Here is a 12,119-nt window from a genome sequence, read left to right as displayed (position 1 = left end):
GATCGCAAAGATACTTTCGGTTGATGCGTAAAACGTAATCTAAACCTGATCGCATGAGATTGTGAGAAGATACAGCAAAATTTTCTATTACTAGGAGAATGATGGAACTTGCTCCATACTCATTTAACTACCTACAAGCTTATGGAGGTAGCTTACAACTATTAAACAGTGAGGAATGAATGTTTACGAGGTGTACGTTCCTTTTTTAGCGTACTACACATTTAACATGAAGTAACTGTATTATTTTTGCATAAAATAAATTTATGCGATGTAACTCCATTGATCAATTTATTATTAACTTAATCAATACACGCGCATTCCATTATTTATACAATATAAATTTATTAACAATATTATCAACCACCTATATTAAGCTCTCCTGGGCACGACTACCAGAGTATAAAATAAATGTAATTAAACGATTTTCCAGATTTCGAACCCGATAATTATTTTGATAATGAAGTATCTACTATTCACCTATTCTCTCTGTTACATGAAGCTCGCACGCTGCTATGATGCATTATGCTACGAGGAAATATGAACTTATTTACATTTAAATGAATTTTGTTCTAGTATTATAACATTGTATTATTTTGGTTTCTTATTATATACCGATATATATTGTTTGCACGTGCGTTGATAATAGCCGTGGCCTTGTTCTTCGCTCTGTTTAGCGAAAAAGATGCGCCGCTATATTATCGCGATCAATACCTATTCTTTCTGATTTATTCTATTCGACGTATTTTAAATATTAACTGCCACACGCAACGAACATTAATTTCATGATGTTCAGGAGCAAGCTATTCTTTCCGCAGCCTAAATTGTCATAGACATAAGAAAAATGGTTTGCACAGACTGCGCGATATTTTTCATAAATTCATCCATAGGACGAAACAGGATATAGGAAGGAACAGAACATCGACACAATGTGTATTATTTTCTTTGGTATCTTACTTAGTGTGCAATCTTCTTTCGCTTTTCTCTTTTAAACTAATCGCCGAGTTAACACCACTATTCTCTGGTTTGTGAAACATCCTGTACGTATACGTTGCTCGGGACACGAAATGGAATTTTTCCTTACTGTCTTCGACAAGCTGCCTTTAATTTCCTGCGATTCTCGGCTTTTCCAATCGAACGAGCTTCGATGGAACAATACCACCGTTCACCCTTCCTTTCTCTTCGAAATAATTCGAGTAAAGGGAATCGGCAAGAACGAAGGTTCTTGAACGAAGGCTCAAAGTTCCCAGAATCGTGTATTTGTAAGTAATAGGTGTTGGCGTTTGCCGCCTGACTTTGTGTGCTCTGAACGAAGGATAAGATGAAACGTCTCAAAAATCGTCAAACAATTGAAAACAGGAAAGACAGTTTCGCACCACTGGCAATATGTACGTTGTACGGTACCGACTCGAAGTAGTACACGTTTTCATTTTATTAATATCGACATATATCATGGAAATCCGATATCTATAAACCAACTTGTAGCTAATAATATTTCTGGACTCCTTACTTTAAAACTTCGCGTTCTTACGTTCAACTGTTCGGACAAGTCGAAGGATTTTTCGACCTACACGTGGATGTCGAGTTATTTCCAGGATGATATTCAGAAATCGAACATAGTGATAAAATTAACAGAATTTTCCATCAAAGGCTAACGGATTAACGGGTATTTAGCAATTAAAGGACGTTCTGACGACCGTATTCACGACGATGAGTTGATTATAGCCTTTGGAATGAAGTAAAAAAAGAAAACAGCAAAATTAAATCCATACTTGGAACGAAATATTCCATACCGAAGGATCTAGTCGAATCCAGGAATTTCAACCTCGTCGTAATGTAATCGCTGAATGATAATTGCCGCTTAAGCTGAATGCACACTTGCCTGAAGCTTCTATCGAGCCATGCTATATAGATAAAAGCTACATAGATAATTAATTAATTGCAGGCGAATTTAAAAAAAAAAAACTAATTTATCAGTTCCGCGGAAGCTCCGAGATATCTCAAATCATGCGGCTAGACGAAGAGGGACTGAAAATGAACGATGAGACGAGAACAGAGCAATTTCCATGCATTTTTAAGGAAAATAAAGGACTAGGAATAAAAAAAGAAAAAAATAAAAAAGGAATGGAGAAGTAGGGATTTGTTCCAGCAGTGAAATTTCAACTGACGGACGCAACGTTCAACCTTAATTAACTTTTGCTAATGAGCCAGTTAGAAGATCGTGCGTATCGATAAGAAAACGTGATACCGAAGATAAAGACGCCGATGCCATTAATTAAAATATACGATAGCTCGTTTCATTCATACACGATGGTATACTGAAATCGATGCAACCCAATTTTCTACTCGGGTGTAAAATCAGAGATCGCAATGTTCACCTAGGATCCATTAATTAACAGCTCGTCATCTTAGCAAAGTAACGTAGAGAAGTAACGAAATGAAATTAGCTTTGGCCGTTCGAGCGTCGCGTAATCGCGTCGTGTTTGAAAATAGTACCAAATTCCTTGCGATTATTCGAGCTGGACCCACGTCGAATTATTCGGAGTGATAGAGTCCCATTTAGCCGGACAAAATAAGCAAACTGGGCCGATATGTTGAGCACGAACGACTAGGAAAGTAAGCCTCGCGTTGATGCTACTGGCTTCAACGTACGTTAATTAAACGCGGAGATAGCTCTCGTCGTTGCACCTACTTTCCCGTCCGTGGCTTTCACAATAATGGTACAGACGCTTCTGCAGAGAACTTCCACCTACTAATCGAGTTTTGTGTAAAATACTCTGCGGCAATTTCGCGTTCCTCCCTATAGCTCTTCGAGAACACCCGTTAATATTAAATTGAACCGGACTGCGTCGGTTTTTATTAACATTTGATTCAGTCGAGAGCTTCCTCTCTTAATCTTCTATAACTTCCTCTACTGTAAAACTTTCAATTCGGTTTGCACTGCCTCGTTTGTTTATAACATTTACTACAGAGCAGAGGATACTTCGTGTTACGGTGCATCTCGTGTAAACAATTAAGGCTGGGGAACGTTAGTCGTAAAATAAAGAGAAAATCGTATATTTCCATGGTCGCATACGTAATTTTGTTGGAAGAGGAAATCGAGGTATAATATTAGTAGCAATTAATAACAGGGAAAGTTTTCGAATTTAACCAGTTCTGTGTACGGGGGAACTCAAGCTTCACGATGTTATTAAATTCCGTGGCATGTCTGGTGTCGAAACTTGCACTTGTTTCATATATGTTATTTGTCCAACTCGTTATATCGTATTACTGTTTTATTTCGATAAACTATTCATTGCGAATATAGATGTACGATTACTCTGTAGGTTTCAGTCGGCACCTTCCTCTCTTAATTTTCTACACCTTCTTAAAGTATAGAAAATTAGACTTAAACTTAGGTTTTTCAAACTCGATGTATCGTGAACTTCTTTGATCAACGTGTCTTCTTAAATAATTAAATTGATAATATGATAAATTTGTTTGATATCACGCATAGTTATAAATCACGCGCACAATGTGCAAATGTTGCAAATATACCAGTTAATAATCAGGTAAAATCAACAAGTATTTTAATCGACTGCGATTTTTAATATTCACAGTTTTCATCGATTGACAATTAATTAATATACGATATCTGTGCAACTCTCTCTTCGAATATCAATACGTTTAAAAAGATACATCTTGAAAGAAAGCTGTTAGAATTCTTCGGTATCTTGAGACGGCAAAAATAGAAGTAATTGCTTTCTCAGATTCAGTTCGTTATACAAAGAAATGCTTTTTATTATTCTGCAAAGCGAGAAGTTGTTACGAAAGAATACAGCTCTGTGTATAGAGAATTTTTAATTAAAGACTTATGTGTCCTGGATTCACGGTAATTTCTTTGTTCACAGCCGGCGTTCATTCTCTTCACAAAAACACTACGTTCACATCCAAATTACAAGTTGCTATATAATAAATGCACAATTGTCCGTAACGATCCGCAGTTTTAATAATTCGAAAGTCGCACAGAAAAAGAAACTCGTAAAGTGATATTATCGTTTTCATACATGTAAGTATGTATTCAACTCTGGATATACTTACTTGTATGAAGATGGTAATATCATTTTCTGTGTGTCATATCATTTTCCTAGGATTTTAAAGGCGTTGAATTCGTACGTGGTACGTGCATGTTCGATAGTAAAATATACTTGGTGGACTTGAGGGAATATTTCACCATTTAAATATAAAATACTGCTCAAAGAAAAATGGCTTTCGTCCCATCAATTCGATCGAATATTTTAACGATAATAGCGCCAGTCCTCGGGCGTAACTATGTAAAAGGTTACATTTTTTAGGAAGGTACTAGGATAAGTAGTCGCATCCCAGAAGATACGGTGTAATATATTCTATCGGTAATGTTGCACATATCAAATTTGGTAATTGAGTGTTCTTTTGTCAAGCGACATAACTTTCAGAAGTTACAGGAAATTGCATCAATTTCTTGGCTCAACGGATAAATAGATAACGAAAAAGGTAGAGAGAGAAAATAGTTCATGCTCAAGTATCACAAAGTATCGCAGGTGAACTTATGCCGCAGTGTCTTGCCCCTTTTCCTATTACCTGCTATTTCGACGTATTCGTTTGGGAATTCCTTTTCTCTCATATTCCTACCTTCTATTAGGAGTTGATTATTGAACTTCAATTTCTCGAAATTTTCGACTTTATTATAGCGTATATCATACAATGACTGTTTAGTCTTTGCATCGATAATAACTGTCTTTCCGAAATTACTCTTCGGCTGATACTATCGATTCCGCAACATCGCATTACTGATACATCGGTACAACGTCTACATTTATTTTGAGGTTACTATTACAACGTTGTGCGCACATACTCCACCGGATATAAGAAAAGTTTTGTATGTTGTTACTTTTATGGATTCCCTTGGAATCGTATATACGTATCTTCTCTGCTTTATACATATATACCGACTTACTCTTATCGCTATAAAACGAATAAGTAATCTCAGCCGGAACGGAAATGTAATCTCCTAACGGGATAAGTAAAGTACTTAGACATAACAGTATGTATTTCGAGCCAGTGTGTATCTCGATAATACAACTGAATTGTTCTCTTCTTTATATACCATCTTGTTGAAAATAACTTTTTAAAGCTATTCCATGCTAGATAAAACTAAACGATTACTTCTTCGCAATCAATCGTTGACAAATTTTCTCCTATCTTTTAATAATCCACTGTCTGTTTCTATTAAGTTTCCTATTTCAATTTTTTTAAACTCCGATGGCAACAACTCTCATTTTTTGAAGCTTAACTCTCAGAAAAGCAGCATTATTTACGGAATCGGTGGTGTAATTAAATTATAAATTACAATTATTTAATTAAATTATAGCTTACGGAAACAATCTGCTACCAAGCTGATCATATTTTATGAAATTTCATAGTATGTATATTAACAGTAGAATAACGTATGTTCGACAAACGCTATCTCGTTGTCTTACATCTCGGCGCATCGTGACACGAGCTTCCTATTGACGCTTCAGTTTAACGGGAAGCATCGTACGTTGGTTCACGTGTCGCTGTTGTCTTCGGTGAAAAAAAGGTGATTGAAAAATTGGGGAGCTCACGCGTTGATTGACGAGGCATCCTGTAAACCAGCATAATCGATTCCGGTATTTCGGGTTAGTCGATCGGGGCTAGCTGCGATCGGATCGAATTCACGCGCGGGCGCGTGTAGGCGGAAAAGCCGCGTTAGATGCGACAGCCTGGTTGCCACGTAAATGGCACGTAATTGCCAGCACGGTGAACGGCCTGAATAAAGGAAAAAATATTCGAGCTCTGTGAGAGGTCTACTAGCCTTCCCATTTGTGCCCCTGTCTCACTTCCGTTCGCTACTTTGCTCCGAAAATATATGTAGATGCGTCTGCGTGCCAGGTTAGATTAGATTTAAATTGAAAAAATTACGTAGCCCGATTGGAGATCCCATCTCTATTTTTCTTCGCTTCCCGCGCCGCTCTGCATTTGCGTTTTCATCGCAAATAGACATATACCGACGCGACGGTCGACTGTAATTCAATCGACAGGAACGAAGAAAAATTTATTTGGAAAATGGATGCATTTGGTCCAGCTCGTTTTACAAGTCGTTTGATAAAGTGAATAAAGAAGAACTTTTGTGGAATATACCCAGACATCGCTGTTACTTTATTTTAATTATGAAGATTCTGAAAAAGATCTTTGAAGGAGATGCGCATCACGATCTGAAAGTTGTGCAACAAATTAAAATCTCCTTAAAAAACGCGTGAGCGTGAAAACGTTGCCGCTCTGAAAAACGACCGCGACCTTTAATTAAAACTTAGTCCTTCCGCCTGTGTAAAGCTAGTCTGTTTTCAAAGTAAAGAACGCGGTCTTTACGCTTCAGCTTTGAAGCCATGCTGTGACGTACGAAGAAAGGAAATAGCCTCTAAGTCAGAAGCTTCTGGACGAACTCGACTTAATCGACAAATATTACAATTCTTTCTTGAACAAATTTTCTCTATCGCGCCGTCAGCTACTCCTAGATTGCTTCCGATCTTTCAAGAATCCGGGAAATTATTCTTTCTAGACGAAAAGTTTGTATACCAAGTTCTTTCTTCCCGGGTCGATTGCAGTTGAAACGACCAACCGTTTGCTATATTAATTCGCCTGCAATTCACAGTTGTTCTGCAGTAGTTGGAAAGTTTGCTGCAAACATTCCTTATACGATGTTGTTCCGCGCTTTCTCTTTTCTTCGGTATACGTATAATACCCTATTATATAGGTAGATATATGTATATACTTACATAGAACTTATTTCAGCAGGTTTGATGTTTCGAGTTCTTATCGCCTCGAACTTCTGTTAATTCGCTTGTAAATGAACGTTTCCAAAGTAACTTGTTTGAAGCGTTCGTTTATCGGCAAGTTGAACGAGTTACATCAACGGAATGGGAATAAAATTTCAGTCGAGTGTGTTATTACTTCCGTGAAATATCTGAAAATGAACGGGAGGTGAGACGAACGCTGAGATTGCTGATGATACGATAACGAAATAGTGTTGGTTTACAAGCGTTACGCCAACCACATTATCCTATCTACGATATAATGTAATACATATTAACATGACTTCCGTCGTCCCGTCTTTCCGTGATATCACACCAACGAAGAAAACGAAGGGCTAGACACGAAAATGTAATTTTCTATGTGTATAAAGGAAATCTGATTTATCGTCTTCGGGTAATTATCTTTGGTCACTGTGTCAAATATAAAACAAAGTAGGTAAAATATCAATAAGATATTGCGAGCGTACATGTAGTAGCGTGTATGCTGTATCGGCAGATGATTTCCAGCCATAACATTATACATATATGCATATACTGAAAGAAAGGTTAATTATTGATTGATATCTATATTGGCACGATTATTAATATTAATGGCATTAGTTTAGAGCATTTGAAATTTACGTAACAAAGTACCATTGTAATATCGTATAGAATAATTTCATAATATTTTCCAATCATTTGTTTAACAAAATGTCTCTATTTTCTTTCTAGAATATTCCGAGAAGGGGTGAAATGCACACTAGAATTGTGGGTACTTCCGTTTCTTACTTTTCGTTATAAGATCGGTCGGTGCCTGGGGATCCGTGAATTTCTCTCTGTTTGGGAGACGTCCAGGCGAGAGAAATATATACCTTGATCCGATGCCAGAGCTTCAAAGGAAACGCATGGAGCTCACAGCCCAAGACTACGGAGAATAATTAACTTGAATTATCGCTGAAAGCAGATTAGACTCCAGATACGTCCTACTCACAACGGTCGTTATCGCTTCGATTCTACGTGGAGATAATTTCCAGTTCTGTTAATCTCGGCTAAATTACGTCTCATCATTACGAGGAACAACTCAAAAGCAACTGGGTAGGTCTGTTGAAAGAAAAAAAGGATTATCGGACAATAGAAAAGATGGAGGAAACATGTGGTTACGATACTCGTAAACGAAACCTATTCGTCCAGTAGCAACCCACTTCGATCATCGATTTCAGCTGTTAGGCTTAGGAAAGCTCACGAAATTATTAGACCTTGGATACATTTTTCATCCAGGGTACACCCTATAGGGTTGCCGTTCCATTTATTATATTATAGGTCTACTAGTTCATGGGATAACAATGTGGCTTCAATATGATGTTCTATACACGCATTTAAGATCCAGATATTAGAATCCCGTCAGCATTGTCCCATTCATAAGAGATTTAACATAATATTTGCCATTGAAGACCTACTTGGACTATTCAGCAGCCCGTTATAATCCGTTCGGAAAAATTGAAACTTTTCCTCCGTCGATTTTCCTTTCTTCACTTCATGCTCTCATAACTTTCTGCTCGTTACCTTCACGATTTCCCATATAAAACTAGCGCTACATGAGAATTTCTCACACATTCTATGCACCCAAAGATTTTTTAATTTTACCGTTGCGTTGGAGATCGATTTTAATGCACAAGTACATCGAACAAAGTGTCTGGATGCTGCATTCCCAATTTTTCGACTACACGCAACACAGTTTCAAATAAAATTAAGTGCTTTAGGGATAGCTCAAAAATGTATTCGGAGATTAGTATTAGGGGAATGCGATGTGTAAGGAAGTGGCACGCGAATTCTCTCTCTAAACGGTTCTGATGATACGACACATTTTCGAAAAAATTTTAAGATTGAACTTGTGAACCAGTGAGAATCTTTGGCCCATAATTAGGGGGATTTGTATTACGAGAAAGATGGACGAAAAAATGAAAAAAATAGAAGGTAAAGGACGATAACTATCCAAACCAATATATGTAATCTTTCAAGTTCATCTCTTTTACAATTAAATTCACACCTACCGGGAGATGTCGAAATAACACGAAAAAATGAAAATCGGAGAAACTTAACTCATAAAGGTACTTAAAAAAATGTGCTCCTGGTCTATTCTGTAGTTTCATTTTTGTTATATTATGATGTAAGCTGTTAGGCTTAGCTCGGAGAACGCGAGCGACGAAGAAATCAAAGAAAGATGCCAGTTTCGGCCCCATCTTTCTGTGATTCCCTTTCTTTCATATCTAAGATATTGGATAACTTTGGAACTGTTCCCTTCCTTTCCATGATCTTTTCTTGCAACTGCTGTTGCTGGTACTTTCTGTGCTTTTTCTTGCGGTTTTCATTTCAGAATATAGGAGGATAGTAGAATAGGATATAGGAGAAATTTAATAAATTTTTTCAATTTGTTTTTGAATTATAATTTTTGTAACAAGTTTCTTTTATTGTTCACCTCGTTTTTCTACCGAATTCTCTATCGCTTGTTATCATTGAATGACCAATCTAACCGATCATTTCCGTCTACTATTTAGTCATCTAACACGTTTTAATGTGTTCAATGATATGTAATTACTCGCGATGGATGATGACATTAAGTTATGATGGAAGATTTTGCCGTTTGCGATGACATTAATAGCAACCATGAGTCTTAATTTCAGAGTAATGGATGGTTTCTCTATACAGAATGGAAAGTACATAACCGAAATGTACCGGTACATCAAACATTGCCCATTACCTCACAGATTCCAGTAGATACTCTGGTTATGTTGTTCCAGCACAAGTCCCATATAGGCATTTAACAAATCGCTTCACTTTCGTTCGAGTAATTAGTGTCACACGTTGAATTGCTTGTTTCACTGATTTCGACGTCGGGACAAACGTGGCGAAATTGTTCCAATGCACTTCCATCGAAGCTAGTCACGCGTACGTTTCAACACAATTTCGCGATATAGTCTTGCGAAGAAGAAAAACTAATGCACACTTTTTTTATGAACTATTTTTTCGTTTCATTTTTTCAAGCAGTATTGGCTAACGCCGTTGCAGTGAATTTAAACTGGTCGATCTTTTCATAGCATTTTTTCAACATCGATCGAATTGGAAACAATTAAATCTATTCGTTCGCTTTTTTGTATCCGCGTGGAGAATTATTACATGACCTTTCCTACGTAAGAATCCTGTGTCGAACGATTGACTAGAATCGCTCGAACACCTGCACTTTTTACGATCCCTCATTCAGCTCCTACAAAGTACGCGGTTATGGCCAATTCCTTGGATTATCGTATAGAGGATAATTAACCGCGCGGCTTCAAAAAAGTGACCCGTGATATTTCATAATGATCACGATGCTACAAAAAGTTATACCTACTCGGTGTATATAGATAGAGCCACGCGACACTAGCGGTTGATCGTAATAGAGATTTTGCCGCATGCAATGTTCTAAGAGATTTATAGAGGAAAATTTTATAAAATTACATTATAATTTATAAAATCGCTTCTCGTTCAGTTGTTACTGTACCCGTAAATGTCAATTACTTTCAACTCTCGCAGAGTCGTCGATTCACTTTATTGTACTAGGAGCTATATTCTCGCGCCCTTATTTAACTTCGACGTTGTAGTTGCGCCATAGAGTTTTTCATTTGTTCGATCAGAATGATCGATTACGAACAAAATTTCGTTTAACACTCTGAAACGCAATATCAGCGAAGAGGCGCGACGGTATGTACTTCAGTATTCATTCTTCAAGTTTGAACGAACGAGTTTGCAAAAGTCACGAACTAAAGTAAATCGAACTCCCGTTTTTCGCTCGAATATAATCCTTGCGAATTTGTATGAAAATTTTAACGAATTCAAAAATAAATGTGACCGAACGACGGAATATCGGGATAACAGAGCGCAAACAGCGTAAATCTTGTTGATTTACGATGCACGTAGTTGGTTGTATTATTCCAAGTTGCTACTTATTTTGAAAAGTATCGTCAAATTGTTATGCGATATTTTATAAGAGTATTCTAGAGCCACAGTTGGAACTCGAATTGCCGGTTTCGATCATCGTAACCATTTATTATTCAATTTCCAACGACGTTTTTGCTATTCAATGGACCGTGCAATATAACTCGGAATTTAGCAAAACAAATTGACCAAAACACAGCCAACGATATTATCATTGGCAACAATGTTAATTGATCGTTCAAGTGACTTTATGCTGGGTAATTACTCGCACTCGTGCGTGTACGTCGTCGTCATTATTCTCTCATTTTGTCTTCTATAGGCGTCGTAAATTTATGCAGAAATATTTCAAGCTCGGCTGTCATATTGCACAATAGCGGCGCGGAGGACGATGTCAAATGAACCGTAATCAGCGTTAATTCGATTGGCAACGGTGACGCCAGCAAAGCACATTTTCAGTGTACCAGCCAATCAACTATACACACATGCGCCCGAACATACGCATCTCTAACTTCGTGAACCGTGTGGATTACAACTTGAAGCGGTGCAATTTAATGATACCAGGCTAGTTCGCTACTCATTCTTTGGGGATATTAACGAACTAAATCACAGTCGCGTATATATATCTCGCTATCTGTGTACGTACTTCCATCGTATAAACCAACTGTCGTTTGATTTCCGCTTTAACTGAGAGATTGATTTTCATTCGTTTCCATCAAGTTCTGTGGTAATAGTTAGTGTTTATCGGTAATCCACATCTGTGCGACGAACTTGTTCTCGAGAAGCAGTAAAATCAATCAATTCGGTGCACGTATATCCCACGGGGAAGGGAAACCGATATCGGAGAGACATAGATTGGGACTTTTCAGCGAATTGACCACTCGAGTTGTTTTGGGACTACGTCAACTACGTGAGAAAAGATCGAAGCAACTTCCTACTACGCTGCGTTGCAACTTTTCGATGGAGTTACCTGATCAGCTGTTGCAATACCCAGGACGATCTCACTATATTATGTTACAGCATCAACTGTGAGCGAAGACGAAATATTTTTTCAAATATTCCACTTTTTCTCCCTATTTTACTTTGCAAGGCAGATTATCATATCAAAAACTGATCCACTTTGTAATGAGAAATGTTAAACGTAGGATTACTCCGAAGTAGATCATGTTCGTAATTTCACAGGGAGTTGGAATAATCTTAACGGTTCTTGTCCAAGAGTAACGCGAAATTCTTACTTGCCCGTGTTCAAATATACTGCATACATACATATGTATGTTTCTCTTCGTTAGATCATACATATCTTCATGAGCTGAACTGGTAAAA

The 12,119-nt window shown here is 37.4% G+C and overlaps 1 protein-coding gene and 1 long non-coding RNA gene across 4 annotated transcripts in view; one reads left to right on the top strand and one right to left on the bottom strand.

The window, feature by feature from the left end:
- The window catches only part of LOC100740284 (dopamine D2-like receptor), a 96,462-nt gene that overhangs the window by 59,538 nt on the left and 24,805 nt on the right, over positions 1-12,119 (top strand). The gene's annotated exons all lie outside the window — the stretch shown is intronic.
- Positions 2,188-9,268, bottom strand: LOC105680389. The gene is made up of 3 exons (XR_001102063.3): positions 7,617-9,268; positions 6,813-7,000; positions 2,188-6,714 (listed from the first exon to the last, which is right to left on the bottom strand). It is a non-coding gene; the product is annotated as an uncharacterized LOC105680389 (long non-coding RNA).

The sequence above is a fragment of the Bombus impatiens genome, unplaced genomic scaffold (genome assembly GCF_000188095.3).
Source record: "Bombus impatiens unplaced genomic scaffold, BIMP_2.2 scf_0146, whole genome shotgun sequence".
Lineage (NCBI taxonomy): Eukaryota > Metazoa > Arthropoda > Insecta > Hymenoptera > Apidae > Bombus > Bombus impatiens.
Note: the sequence above shows the minus strand (reverse complement) of the source record. Positions and strands in the feature narration are given on the sequence as shown.